The 14,068-nt window shown below is 45.3% G+C and overlaps 1 long non-coding RNA gene across 1 annotated transcript; it reads right to left on the reverse strand.

Moving 5' to 3' along the window:
* Nucleotides 1–523: 523 nt before the first annotated feature.
* On the reverse strand, nt 524–12,326 carry LOC132382240 (uncharacterized). Its single transcript, XR_009508245.1, has 3 exons — nt 12,273–12,326; nt 8,508–8,635; nt 524–1,695 (listed from the first exon to the last, which is right to left on the reverse strand). It is a non-coding gene; the product is annotated as an uncharacterized LOC132382240 (long non-coding RNA).
* Between the last annotated feature and the right edge of the window lie 1,742 nt (nt 12,327–14,068).

Consider the following 14,068-nt stretch of genomic DNA (forward strand, 5'->3'; position numbering starts at 1 on the left):
TCACTCAACTTCACTTACCTCATCAATGAGAAGTTCCCACAATCTGTGGACTCACTTTTAAGAGCTCGTCAGCTCATGTTCTCGATAGTTATTGCTTATTGATTATTATTATTTCTTTATTTTTGTATTTGCACAGTTTCTTATCTTCTGCGCAATGGTTGAATGCCCAGCATGGTGCGGACTTTCATTGATTCTGTTATGGTTATTATTCTATTATGGATTTATTGAGTATGCCTGCAAAAAAATGAATCTCAGAGTTGCATACGGTGACATATATGTACTTTGATTATAAACTTACTTTGAACTTTAAATATATTTGAGGAGATGGCTGGCAACCTCTGAATATACGGGGAAGAACTTGTACAATGTTGTAAGAGTAATACTTGAATTTATGAATTAAATCATTTCAAATTTCAAAAAGCCACTTCATATGTGTTCTGATTGGCCATGTTTGGGCTTGGACACTGATGTTTTATTGATCATTATCTTAGGTAGAGGCTGCAGAGGGTTATTGACTCAGCCAGCTCCGTCATGGGCGTTACCTTCAAAGACATTCTCAAGAGCTTGTACCTCAAAGAAGTGACATTTACCATTAAGGATCCCTCACCATCTAGAACATGGCCTTTTCTTGTTGCTATCATCAAGGGGGAGGTACAGGAGCCTGACAACACACCCTCAACATCAAATGGCGTCATGACAAGAAACTCGTGCTCTACATCCGTTAAGACCAAGGAATTGACGGTAAACTTCAGGAAGGCGAAGCTGGGAGAAAGCACACCAGTCCCCATTGAGGGGTCAGTAATGGGAACGGGGAGCGGTTTCAAGTTTGTGGGTGTCAGCATCTACCCGGGGCCCAACACATTGATGTATCCTGAAAAAGGCACATCAGCGGCCCCACTTCCAATAGTTTGAGGAGATTTTGTGTGTCACCTAAGACTTAAAAAGTTCTGTTGGTGTATAGTGGAAGGCACTCTGACTGGTTGTATGGTGTGGACACTCCAATACACAGGATTGCAAGAAGGTGAAGGAGGTTGTAGATTTAGCCAGCTCCCATATGGCACCATCCTCCCCATTACTGAAACCACCTTCGAGGCACAGTTCCTCAGCAAGGCAGGCATCCTGATGCACCATCAATAACTCACTCTGAGACGTAAGGCGAGATATTGGCTTTTATTGACTGGAAGAAGGAACAAGCAGCGAGTGACCACCATACTACATCCTGGAGACTGAGAGGCCGGGTTCAGGCCTTGATCGCCTTTATACAGGGGTCTGTGGGAGGAGCCACAGGAGCAGTCAGCGGGGGCGTGTCCAGACAGGTATATGTAGTTCACCACACATCCACTACTAAGGATCCTCGCCACTGGGACATGCCTTTCCTCTTTATTACCATCAAGGGTTGTGGGGTGGAAATATGTCACTACCAAAGGAGGTGAAAGGCGCACCTTCCCTCCACTAGCCTGCAGTCTCTTGGGCCAGGTGTAGCACCTGCTTAACACCCCCCCCAACCCCCGATCAGGGTCAGGTGAAGCCATGGGAGCAGGTGGTGGATGGTCGTATGAGCAGCCGGTGCAGATCACAAGTCCTGGTTATGCGACCACTGACACCAGGCAGACAGTCTCTGAAGAGTATTGATAATGGCTGGGGTCACCCATCTTGTGAAGACATTGTCCTGAAGGCAGCAATGGCATACCGCTTCTGTAGAAAAAATTACCAAGAATAATCAGTCATGGAAAGACCATGATTGCCTTATGTGTGGTGCATAATGAACGAACAAACCATCAGGGGGAGGTACAGGAGGCTGAAGACACACACTCAATGATACAGAAACAGATCCTTCCTCTCTGCTATCAAATTTCTGATCTGTCCATAAACCTGTGAACATTACCTCGCCATTCCTTCTGTATTGCACTATTTATTTACTTAGTAATTCACATTAATGTTATGCCTTGTCCGTATATTTCTGCTATACAACAACTAATTTGAGTAATAAATCTGATTCTGATTCTGTCTCCCAGTGGGTGTCATCGGATATTGGGTCAAAAACAGGAGCATTCACTAGTTTCATAGAGTTATCGAGAGCTGCAAAAGACCCTTCGGCCCATCCAGTCTGCACCAAGCTGTTATTCTCCCTCGTCCCATCCAGCCTATGGCTGGATTATAACCCTCCATGCTCCGTATCTGCACAAAGAGGATCCAGAATGGGATACGGGGCAAGAAAATAGTGTTGCAGTTACAGAGAGGGAAGGGTGGTGGGAAGGAGTTCTGGGGATTTGGGCTTAGATAGTTGAAAGCAGGATTGCCAGTGGTGGAGTTAGGGAGTGGGCATTGCATGAGACATCAGAGTTGGTGCAATGCTGTTCTCATAAGATTGGCTGATCGACTTTACCAGTGAATTAGGTGCATCAAGAACCAATTCCTACAATTTGTCTGAGAGCTAGTATTAACCTGCAACACCTGGCCAGTGCACATTGCTGGGTGCTTGTTCTGTGTGTTGGCCTCTGATATTGACGCTGTGGTTAAGAAGGTGTATGGTGTATTGGCCTTCATCAATCGTGGAATTGAATTTAGGGGCCAAGGGGTAATGTTGCAGCTATTTTGGACGCCACTTGGAGTACTGTGCTCATTTCTGGTCGCCTGACTACAGGAAGGATGTGGAAGCCATAGAAAGGGTGCAGAGGAGATTTACAAGGATGTTGCCTGGATTGGGGAGCATGCCTTATGAGAACAGGTTGAGTGAACTCGGCCTTTTCTCTTTGGAGTGAAAGAGGATGAGAGGAGACCTGATAGAGGTGTATAAGATGATGAGAGGCATTGATCGTGTGGACAGTCAGAGGCTTTTTCCCAGGGCTGAAAGAGGATACAGGTTTAAGGTTCTGGGGTGCAGGTACAGAGGAGATGTCAGAGATAAGTTTTTTACTCAGAGTGGTGAGTGCATGGAATGGGCTGCTGGCAACGGTGGTGGAGGCGGATACGATAGGGTCTTTTAAGAGACTTTTAGATAGGTACATGGAGCTTAGTAAAATAGGGGGCTATAGGTAAGCCTGGTAATTTCTAATGTAGGGACATGCTCGGCACAACTTTGTGGGCCGAAGAGCTTGTATTGTGCTGTAGGTTTTCTATGCTTCTATGTTCTGCCATTCAGGTCTATGTAAGGTAGTGTTCATGAGTTGGTTCACTGTCCATCAGGAAAGCTGGTGGCGAAGGAGATGAAGATTTTCCCAAAATGTTGAGTTTGTATCTTTAGGCTCCGGTACCTCTTCCTTGATTGTAGCAATGAAAAGAGGGCATTCCCTGAGTGATGGGGGTCCTTAACATTTTTTGAGCCTTCTGAAGATGGTGGAGAGAATTTGCTCTCAATCTACACTCTCTTTCTGGCCCTCAAAGGACCGTTCTTTCCTTTCCTCTCCCTCTCTATCCATCTTCACATCTTTCCAATTCCAGTGAAGAGCAATCGACCATTTGCTCCCTCCACAGATGCTGCCTGACCTGCTGAGTATCAACCAGCATTTTCTGATTTCAGTTAAGGTTTCCTGAGTTTGTCCACCCGCGCCCACCCGCCAGCAGTTTCCGACCCTTGAACAGCATAAAGGAGTACAAGGCTGTGTTTTCTGCTGGACCCTGGTTAACTATTTTGGAAATTCTGTGCTGCATTCACAAACAGGGAGCTGTGTGTCAGGGGGCTGATGCTGTTTTGTACAGCACGAAGTGACTATTGACTCAGTCGTGAGTCTAGACAGTGAATCACTGCTGTCATGGGAGGGTGAGGGTGGTGCTGAGAACATGTTTTCTATAAACAACATGGCTTTACCACAGTCAGTGTTCTGAACATGAAACTAGAGAAACAGACTGGCATAAGTCCTCACAGGAAATTATATTAATCACAGCCACACTCATTTTGAACACTCCTTTATTTTTAAGATTCAACATTCAAGATTGTTTAGTGTCATTTCCAGTATACGAGTGTAAAGGAGAACTAAATAATTGTTACTCCGGACCTGACGCAGCGCAGAAAAAACACAATAAAATAAATGACATTATCACACCTCTGGCCGTTCCGGAGTTCGGAGTTCAATTCTGACCGTTCTGTAAGGAGTCTGTGAGTCCTCCCTGTGGAATGCGTGGGTTCTCTCTGGGTGCCCTCATTCCTTCCCACAGACCTAAATTGTGCGTGTTAGCAGATTAACTGGTCATTGTAAATTGTCATGTGATTAGGCTAGGTTTGCTGGGGCAATGTGGTGCAAAGGGCCCGAGTGGCATACTCTGTGTTGTATCTGTCAATAAATATACACAATAGTAACAAGAAACACAATAAATATAAATACATAAGATAACTTAAATACACCGATTAATTGTATGTTCATAAAGTGACGCTAGGCACAGGAGTGTCTGTACATAAGGTGACTCTGACAGGAAATGATGAAGTGGTGGTAGTTGGGGGTATGGAGGGGTGGGTTAGTGGGTGGGGGTGTTGATCGGCCTCACTCCTCAGGGAAAGTAACTGTTTTTGAGTCTGGTGGTCCCGGCGTGGATGCTACGTAGCCTCCTCCCTGATGGGAGAGGGACAAACAAGTCTGTGAGCAGGGTGGGTGGAATCCTTCATGACGTTCCTGGCTTTTTTCCAGCAGCTTTCTGTACATCCATCCTTAATGGTGGGTAGGTTGATGCTGGCGACATGTTGGGCAGCTTTGACGGCCCTTTGTTGACCCGTCCTGTCCACTGCAATGCAGTGTCCGTACCACACAGCGTGATGCAGCTGGTTACGATGCTCTCAGCTGTGCATCTGTAGAAGGTCATGAGTATTGAGTATTTTGATCTTATCTGGCTCTCTGCTGGTGTTATGTATTGCTTTATCAGCCACTTTGATCTGTTATGTGGTTAAATGATTATCTTCTTCCTTCTTCCCTCTCAGAATAGCATGGTTAGCTTCTCACTGAAGTGAGCTGCTGTCTCTGTTACACTGGCGGTTGGCCATTTTTCAAGCAGGGGCCTACGTACTCAGAATCTGTTGTCTGCCCCAGAGACGAAGGTACTTCATCAGTGTCCGTGACGATGGGCCATGACCTGAAAAGATGCTGCCTAACCTAATAAATTCCTCCAGCAATTTGTGCTTATTTCGAAGAATGTATAGATAGAGCAACCAGAAGCAAGAGACGGTGGGAGGAGACGCCCAGCTTCTCACTTCATTCCCGCTTCCCCCACCCACCAACTTCCTGCTCACCTGGTCTCACTTTTGGGTCTCAGCCCGAAGCGTTGACTCTTTATTCTCCTCTATAGATGCTGCCTGACCTGCTGAGTTCCTCCAGCATTTTCTCTTTGTAGACTGTGGGAAGGGGTGTCAACACTATAAATATGTTTAAATAACTTGTTTAAGCTCAATTTATCCCAATACTAATTTTCCCACAGGATTTCCAGAGAAGCATATAATTGTGGCTGTACATGTTCTATGTGTAGTAGTACCTCCCAAACCCATGAAGCATAGAACAGAAAGGGCAGTGGACACAAGCGGTGTCACCACCTGAGGACCACTCGCCAGCCACCGTCCTTTCATCGTGGCCGGGTTTAAATCCTGGAACTCTTGTCCAATACCCCCTCTGGAAGCACTGACACTGGAAGGGCTGGGGCAGTTCCAAAAGACACCCGCCATTGCCATCTCAAGGGCAGTAATTGCTGATCTCGCCAGTAACGACCAGATCTCTGATAATAAGACAGCAGGGCATAGGAGCAGAATTAGGCCATTCAGTCCATCGAGTCTGCTCCGCCATTCCATCATGGCTGACTTTTGCTCCTTTTTTGCATTACTTAATTTATTTTGCATTTATGTGTGTGTGTGTGTGTGTGTGTGTGTGTGTGTGTGTGTGTGTGTGTGTGTGTGTGTGTGTGTGTGTGTGTGTGTATTTGTTATTTGATTTATAGTTTTTTAATCTATTGCACTGTACTGCTACCACAAAACAACAAATTCACCAACGTACATCATTGACATTAACCTGATTCTGATATTTTCCCTCCCAACTCCATTCTCCCGCCCTCTTCCCCTAACCTTTGAACCCCTTACTAATCAAGAACCTATCAACCTCCACTTCAAATATACCCAATGACCTTGCCTCCACAGTCAATGAATTCCCCGATCCGCAGCTTCCTGGTGAAAGGAATTCCTCCTCACCTCTGCTCTAAAGGGATGTCCTTCTAGTCCGTGGGCATGCCCCCCCGGTCCTAGATTTTCCCCCGCTCCCACCATCATAAACGTCCTTTGCCTCTCCACTCTATCTAGGCCTTTCAAAATGGGGGAGACTTCAATGAGATGCCTGCCCCCCACTCTTCTAAACTCCAGCAAGTACAGGCCCAGAGCCATCAAAAATCCATCATATGTTAACCCTTTCAATGCTTCGATCTTGTAAATCTCTTCTGGACCCTCTCCAATGTCAGCTCACAGTTTCTTAGATATGGAGCCTTTAGGACTGAACGATTTGAACTTGTATAATTTTATAGAGATACAGGTGCACAACTCCTCTGTGTAACGATGTACGATCCTAATGAGATGGCTCAGGTCATTTTTAATTTTTATGTTAGTGAAATTGTTATGATGGACTAAAGAGCAGGAAAACAGAATGTGTTCTATTTTGGGCGTTTTGTGTCACTAGAAAGCATTCCCAGTGAGCTGGACAGAAGAATCTCTCCGCCCTGCAGCCAATCGAGTCCACACCCAAAAGGCAGCCACAACTTTTAAGTGAGACATGGTCAGAAAAATAGAGTGGTTTTAAAATCAGTATTCATTAGCTCAAAGTTCAAAGTAAATTTATTATCAAAGTATGAGCATGTCACCATATACAACCCTGAGACAAGTTTTCTCGTGGACATTCACAGAAGAACAAGGAGATACAATAGAATCGAAGAAAAACTACGCACTGACAAATAACCAATGTGCAAAGCAAGACAAACCGTGGCAACGCAAAAAAAAAATAACAATACATAAATAAATAATACTGAAAATATGGGTTGCAGAGTCCTTGAAAGGTGAGACCATAGGTTTCAAGAATCAATTCATTGTTGAGGTGAGTGAAGTTGTCCACACTGATGGTTTAGGGTGATAACTGTTCCTGAACCTCATGATGTTGGACTTAAGGACCCTGTACCTCCTTCCCGACGGCAGCAGTGAGAAAAGGGCACGGTCTGGATGTTCGGGTTCCTCGATGACGAATGCCGCTTTCTTGTGGGAGTGCTCCTTGTAGATGTGCTTAATGGTGGGTAGAGCTTTGCCTGTGATGGGCTGGGCTGCGTCCACTGACTTCTGCTCATTGAGAATTAATATTTCAGCCAATCACATGTACGGGTTGCCGAGAAAGATGCACACATTTAACAATTCATCCCAAATCCGAGAGCTTTATATTAATCAGTGGAAGAAGGAGTGTTTGGGGCCCTGAATGGTGGTGAGGAAGGATGTGTAGGGGCAGATGTTCCACAGTCCTTGGCAAATGGAGTCCGGTGAGGGACAGAGAGAGGCAGCAAGGCCTGCAGATGATGAAGGCACTGGAGATGACAGATGCTGGAACCTGGAGAAACAACCAGTCCGCTGGGTGAGATGCAGGATTTCGACCTGAACCGGCGAATGTTTGAGGCCTTGAATGTTGGTGAGGGAGGAGGTGTAGAGCAGACGTAGCACAGTCCTTCCAGGTGAGGTGACACTTCACCTGTAGGTCTGTCAGAGTCATCCAGAGACCAGGCATTCCTGGTTGGCTTTCTCTGGAGACCCGTCCCAGGTTGGCGGACTGCTTCATCAAGCACCTTTGCTCCATCAGTCACGAAAGGCAAGACATCCTGGTGACCACCCATTTCAATTTGACATCCCATTTCCCTTCATACCATGGCCTCCTTTCCTGCCAAGGTGAGGCCAAACACAGGTTGGAGGACCAACACCTTCTATTCCCCTTGGCTAGCCTCAAATCTGAAGCCATGGACATTGATTTCTCTAATTTCCAGCAGTTTTTCCTCCTCTACCTTCCCTCTTCTTCCATTCCCTATTCTGGCTCCCTTCTCAGCCTTCCCTTCTCTCCACTTGTCCACCATCTCCATCTCCTCCTTGTGCCCCTTCTCCTTCCTGTTCTCCCATGATCCGCTCTCTTCTCCTATCAGATCCCTTCTTCCTCAGCCCTTCACCCAAAGTCAAAGTAAATCATTATCCAAGTATGTATAGAACCTTGAGATTCATTTTCTTGTAGGCAGCCGCAGGAGAACAAAGAAACACAGTAGAATTCATGAAAGAGCCACATATAACAAAGACCAACAAACATCCAAGGTGCAAAAAGGGATGAATTGTGCAAATAATTTTTAAAAAGTAAATAAGTATTAGTGAAAATGTGAGCTGTAGAGTCCATTCAGTGGTGTGGCTGGTGAATCGGGTCCAGGAGCCTGATGGCTGCAGGGTAATAATGGCTCCCGAACCTGGCAGAGTGGGACCCAAGCCTTACCCCTCCCAGCTTCTTACCTCCTCCCCTCTCCCACCTTCCTCTCACCTGTGCTCACCTACCGCCTGCCGGCTCGAGCAGCACACACAAAAATGCTGGAGGAATTCGACAAGTCAGGCAGCACCTATGGAGGCGAAGAAACAGTCGACATTTCAGGCCAGGTCCCTTCATCAGGGCTGGAAAAGAAGGGGGAAGAACAAGGAGATGAGGGAGAGGAAGGAATACAAGCAAGAAGGTGATAGCACAGACTGCCAGTTCGTACAACTTTCCCTACCCCTCAATATTTTGGCTTATTCCCCTTTCCTTTCTAGTCCTGATGAAGGGTCTCAGACCAAACATGAAACATCAACCGTTTACCCCCCTCTATAGATGCTGCCTGAGCTGCTGAGTTCCTCCAGCTTTTTGTGTATGCGTCTATATTCTGCATCCTGTTCTACTTTTTGCGACGTGAGTGCATTAATGTCTGGAATGATGTGTCTTGGTGACATGCAAAGAAAAGCTTTTCACTGCATCTGGGTACCTGAGACAATAATCAAATCAATACCATTAATAAAGCAGTACCAACTCCTCCATTGAATAGGACTCAGTCACAGCTTGTATCTCTGGGGCATTAGTGAAACAGTTTCAATGTTATTCTCTGCTCCACAGCTCCAATGTCAGCTTCTTTACCTTGAAGTTTTAATAGCTCAATTCACATTCTTAAACTGCCTGGCTCACTTAGTTATTAGTCCTGGCTTCTGGAGTGAATACTGATTGAGCCAGGGACAAACTTAAAATGACAACAAATTTCATGACTTACGCCAGCGATATTAAACTTGATTCTGACTCTGATTCATTATTCTGAGGTAGGGCTGCTTACGGTTTATTGCACTTAGAGGCCATTTTATTAGGTACCTCCTGTATACCTGCTCTGTCATGCAAATATCTAATCAGCCAATCACGTTGCAGTATCTTCATGCATAAAAACATGCAGACGTGGTCAAAAGATTCAGCTGTTATTCAGACCAAACATCAGAATGGGGAAGTAACGCGATCTAAATGACTTTGACTGTGGAATAACTGTTGGTGCCAGATGGGGTGGTTAGAGTAGCTCAGAAACTGCTAATCTCCTGGGATCTTCACAAAATGGTCTCTGGAGTTTACAGAGAAGGGTGTGAAAAATTTAAAAAAACATCCAGTGAGCGACAGTCCAGTGAGTGAAAGTGCCTTGTTATTGTGAGAGGTCAGAGGAGAATGGCCAGACTGGTGCAAGCTGACAGTAACTCAAATAACCACTCGTTACAACAGTGGTGTGCAGAAGAGCATCTCTGAATGCACAACATTTTGAATCTTGAAGTGGATGGGCTACAGCAGCACAAGACCATGAACATAAACTCAATGGCCACTTTATTACATATAGGAGGTACCCAATAAAGAGACCACCAACAACAGGCCATTCTGCCCTTTTGAACCTGCCTTACCATTCAACATGTGGACGCTGCCAGTAACTGAGGGCCCAAGTTCTAGGGAGATGTTAGCCAGGCCAGGATTCTTTGGAAAGTAGGAGGTTAAGGGAGGTTCTGAAAGAGGTGCATCAAACCATGAGGGGATACAGATAGTGCACGTAGCCACTTTCCCAGGGAAAGAAAGCTGATAACCAGAAGGCGTATGTTTAAGGTGTGAGGGGAAAGATTTAAAAGAGACCTGATAGCCAATTTCTTCATGCAGAGGGTGATGCGTATATGGAACGAGCTGCTAGGGAACGCGATTGGGGCAGGTACAATAGCAACAACAGTACAATGGCATGGTGGTTAGCACAACACTCTTCAGTTTCAGCAACCAGGGTTCAATTCCCACTGCTACCTGTGAGGAGTTTGCACATTCTCCCCGTGACCGTGTGGGTTTCCTCCGGGTGCTCCGGTTTCCTCCCACAGTCTAAAGGGGGGGGGGGGGAGAGAGAGAGAGAGAGAGAGAGAGAGAGAGAGAGAGAGAGATAAATTAATTAATTAAAGTAAGTGGGTAGGTACTTGGATGGGGGAGGGCTTCAGGGGGAGTATGAACCAAATGCAGGAAAATGGGGCCATTCTGTGGTCAGGATGGATGAGTTGGTTCAAAGGGCTTGTTTCTATGAGTCTATGACTCAGATTCACAGAGAATACCACTTGTATCTGGTCATTTACCTCAGTACTGTGGTCCTGCTCTCTCTACATAGCACAGTGGGTGTCTGATGTTTCCTTGAATGGGTTCCATTGTTTCTTTGTTTCACAGCTGCCTGTGGGTGGGCAAATCCCAGAGTTGTATCCTGTATAAATACTTTGATAATAAATGTATCTTGAATCTTTGAATATACTGTATATTTTATTGTATTTCACTGTGGTGGTGGCATCCGTTAGTCTCACAAGACCAGGAATCTGAGCCTGGAAGGTCTCCAGGACGCAGGCCTGGGCAACGTTGTACGGAAGACCGGCAGTTGCCCACGCAGCAAATCTCCCCTCTCCTCAACACCGATATTGTCCAAGGGAAGGGCAAGGGCCGATACAGCTCGGCACCGGTGTTGTCGCAGGAGTTGCCAGAGCGAGGTTGAAGGCAATGTCGGACTGCCTCAGGGACTCCAGCTCCAGATTTGTCCTCGGGGTTTACTCCCGAAGCCTTTCCCATGAGTGGGTATGGCTGCAAGGCAGCGGAGATTTGAGAGCAGAGCTTTCCCTCTCTGAGATGGACTGCCTTCCCAGGCTGACAAGCTCCATCTACCCGAATGTACCTCATTCTACTGCTGCTGTAAAACAACAGATTTCCTGACATATGGCAGTGATTCTGGTTCTGATTCTGACTGAAGGGAGGTTTGGATAGATACATGAATGAGAGGGGTATGGGGGGCTTTGTTGTGACTGTGGACAAAGTCACCAGAAAGAGACAGAAGCCAGGAGGTATAGAAGCCTTTATTCAGCAAAAAAATCGAGTAAAAGGCATCATATTGAGACACTTTTGGAGGAAGAGGCCTACTCGACCCAATATTACCTGACATTTTTATAAGGCAACAGCAGGGCAATTTATAGTTACAATGTATATTATCTGAATTATATACAATTTTCAAACACCTCTTTCTTCACACCCACACTCTAGACACCCAAAATGAATGTTAATTCCCACTCAGTCTGGGCCATCAAACCCTAAGTGCAGCTCTAGGAAGACCATTGTTCACAGCTGCATTTTACGTTCAATCTACAATCCACATTCAGGTCTGAAGACTGGCTGTTGTTGAAATTAATATTTGTTATAAACCATGACTCCAGAATCTTGCCTAACAGGCTATAACCTGGGTGCAGGTAGATGGCAGGGGATCTGGTCAGCATGGCCTGGATGGGCCAAAGGTCCAGATTCTCTGCTGTAGTACTCTTATAACAGCATAACGTAAATTGACAGAGCAATTATATCCCATAGTTGGCATGTGGCCAAGTGGTTAAGGCTTTGGTCTAGTGATCTTAAGGTCGCTAGTTCGGCAGTGTGTTGTGTCCTTGAGCAAGACACTTAACCACACATTGCTCTGCGACGACACCGGTGCCAAGCTGTATCAGCCTTTGCCCTTCCCTTGGACGACATCGGTGGTGAGGAGAGGGGAGACTTGCAGCTTGGGCAACTGCCGGTCTCCCATACAACCCTGCCCAGGCCTGCACCCTGGAAACCTTCCAAGGCGCAAATCCATGGTCTCTCGAGACTAACAGATGCCTATTAGAATGGATGCCATAATACACCGTACTGCAGGAAATTTGAATTACAGTGATAAAATTAAAGCAACTGTATGAGTTTATCAATAAATAGAATGAAAGGTATCACCTCTTTCCTGTGCTGCTTTGCAAATGAGCTTCCTGAATTAGAACGCAGTTTAATTTATCTGTTCATCTGAAATTGAATTGAGAAATAGGATAATAATCTGTGTCCAGAAGTAAACAGTCGTATAGGATAATGCAGTTAGCATGAAAATAAAGCCACAACTTTACATGAATACTAAAATATCTGTAATGATTCAGTGACTGTCTTTGTTTCACTGGAGTTTTGTGACATGTCAGAAAGCAATCAGGACAATTGCCTTCCCATTCTCAGGATTACGTCATTTCACTCTGTCAGCAGTAATCCCATTGGGACAACAGTCAGTGTCTCATTTACTGTTCATACAGCAGAAATAGGAAACCTTCACTCTGTGGAAGTAAGAAGGAAAATTAGGAAAATCACTCAGTCCATTAGAGCAGGAGGGGGTCCTTGGCATAAAAAAAGGTCGGGAAACCTGCATTAAAAGGTTATCTGTGCAGGCAGAAACAGTTAATACTTCAGGTCAATTAACCTTCATCAGAACAAACCACCAATCTCAGAACAAGGAAAATAAATCTCAGGATAGGATAGGGTGACATGCAGTATATGTACTTCAATAATAAATTTACTTTGAACTTGAGCTTTGAACCTCTTGACCGAAACACAGGTCTCACCTCTGGATTTGTGAATTCGGGAGAGATGGAAGATATTTTGTTGAAACATCAGCACTTAAAATAATCTCATTGATTAGCTTCAACTACAGGGTTCAGAGCTCAAAGTAAATTAATTTCCAAAGTACATATACGTCTGCATCTGCCACCCTGAGATTTATTTTCTTGCAGGCATTCACAGAAATACAATAGAATCGATGAAAAGCCACAGACAATCTGAAGCTGACAAACCACCAACGTGCAAAAGACAAACCGTGAAAATAAAAATATGAAAAAGTAAATAAATAACAATGAGAACACAAGTTTCGAGTCCTTGAAACTCAGGTTGTGGAGTCAGTTCAGGGCTGAGGTGAGTGAAGTTATCCACGCTGGTTCAGGACCCCGATGGTCAAGGGGTAATAACTGTTCCTGAATTCAGTGGTGGGGGACCTGAGGCTCCTCTACCTCTTTCCCGATGGCGGTAGAGGGAAGAGAGCATGGTCTAATGGTGGGGGTCCTTGATGATGAATTCCTCTTTCCTGTGGCAGCACTCCATGTGTTTACTTAGTGGTGAGGAGGGCTTTGCCTGTGATGGCCTGGATCACCTTCTGTAGATTCGTGAGCATTGGTGTCCACACCAGGCCAAGATGCAACCAGTTAGGGTGCTCTCTCCACAGTGAGCACCTATAGAAGTTTGTCCAAGTTTTAGATGCCATGCCAAATCTATGTAAACTTCTAAGAAAATAGAGGCACTTTTACAGGAGCGAGGAAGCATAATGGTTACATTACCAACGGGTAGTCACAAGGAGGGGTTTAATATCCTTGATGGTGGACAAGAAATATCATCACGACAGCTGGCCAATTTAATTCGATGAATTAAATCATTGGGAAAATTATTCAGAGTGGTTTGTCAAGCTGTTACAGGGATCAAGAATCAACTTTCAACAGTTTTGGACCCCGTATCTTAGAAAGGATGCGTTATCATTGGACAGAGTCCAGAGGAGGTTCACAAGGATGATTCCGGGAATGAAGGGGTTAACATATGAGGAGTGCTTGGCAGCTTTGGGCCTGTACTAACTGGAATTTAGAAGAATGCAGGGGGGGAATCTCATTAAAACCTACCGAATGTTGAAAGGAATAGATAGGGTGGATGTTTCTGATGGTGGGGGTATC

This window comes from Hypanus sabinus, chromosome 27 (genome assembly GCF_030144855.1).
Source record: "Hypanus sabinus isolate sHypSab1 chromosome 27, sHypSab1.hap1, whole genome shotgun sequence".
In the NCBI taxonomy this organism is placed as follows: Eukaryota; Metazoa; Chordata; class Chondrichthyes; order Myliobatiformes; family Dasyatidae; genus Hypanus; species Hypanus sabinus.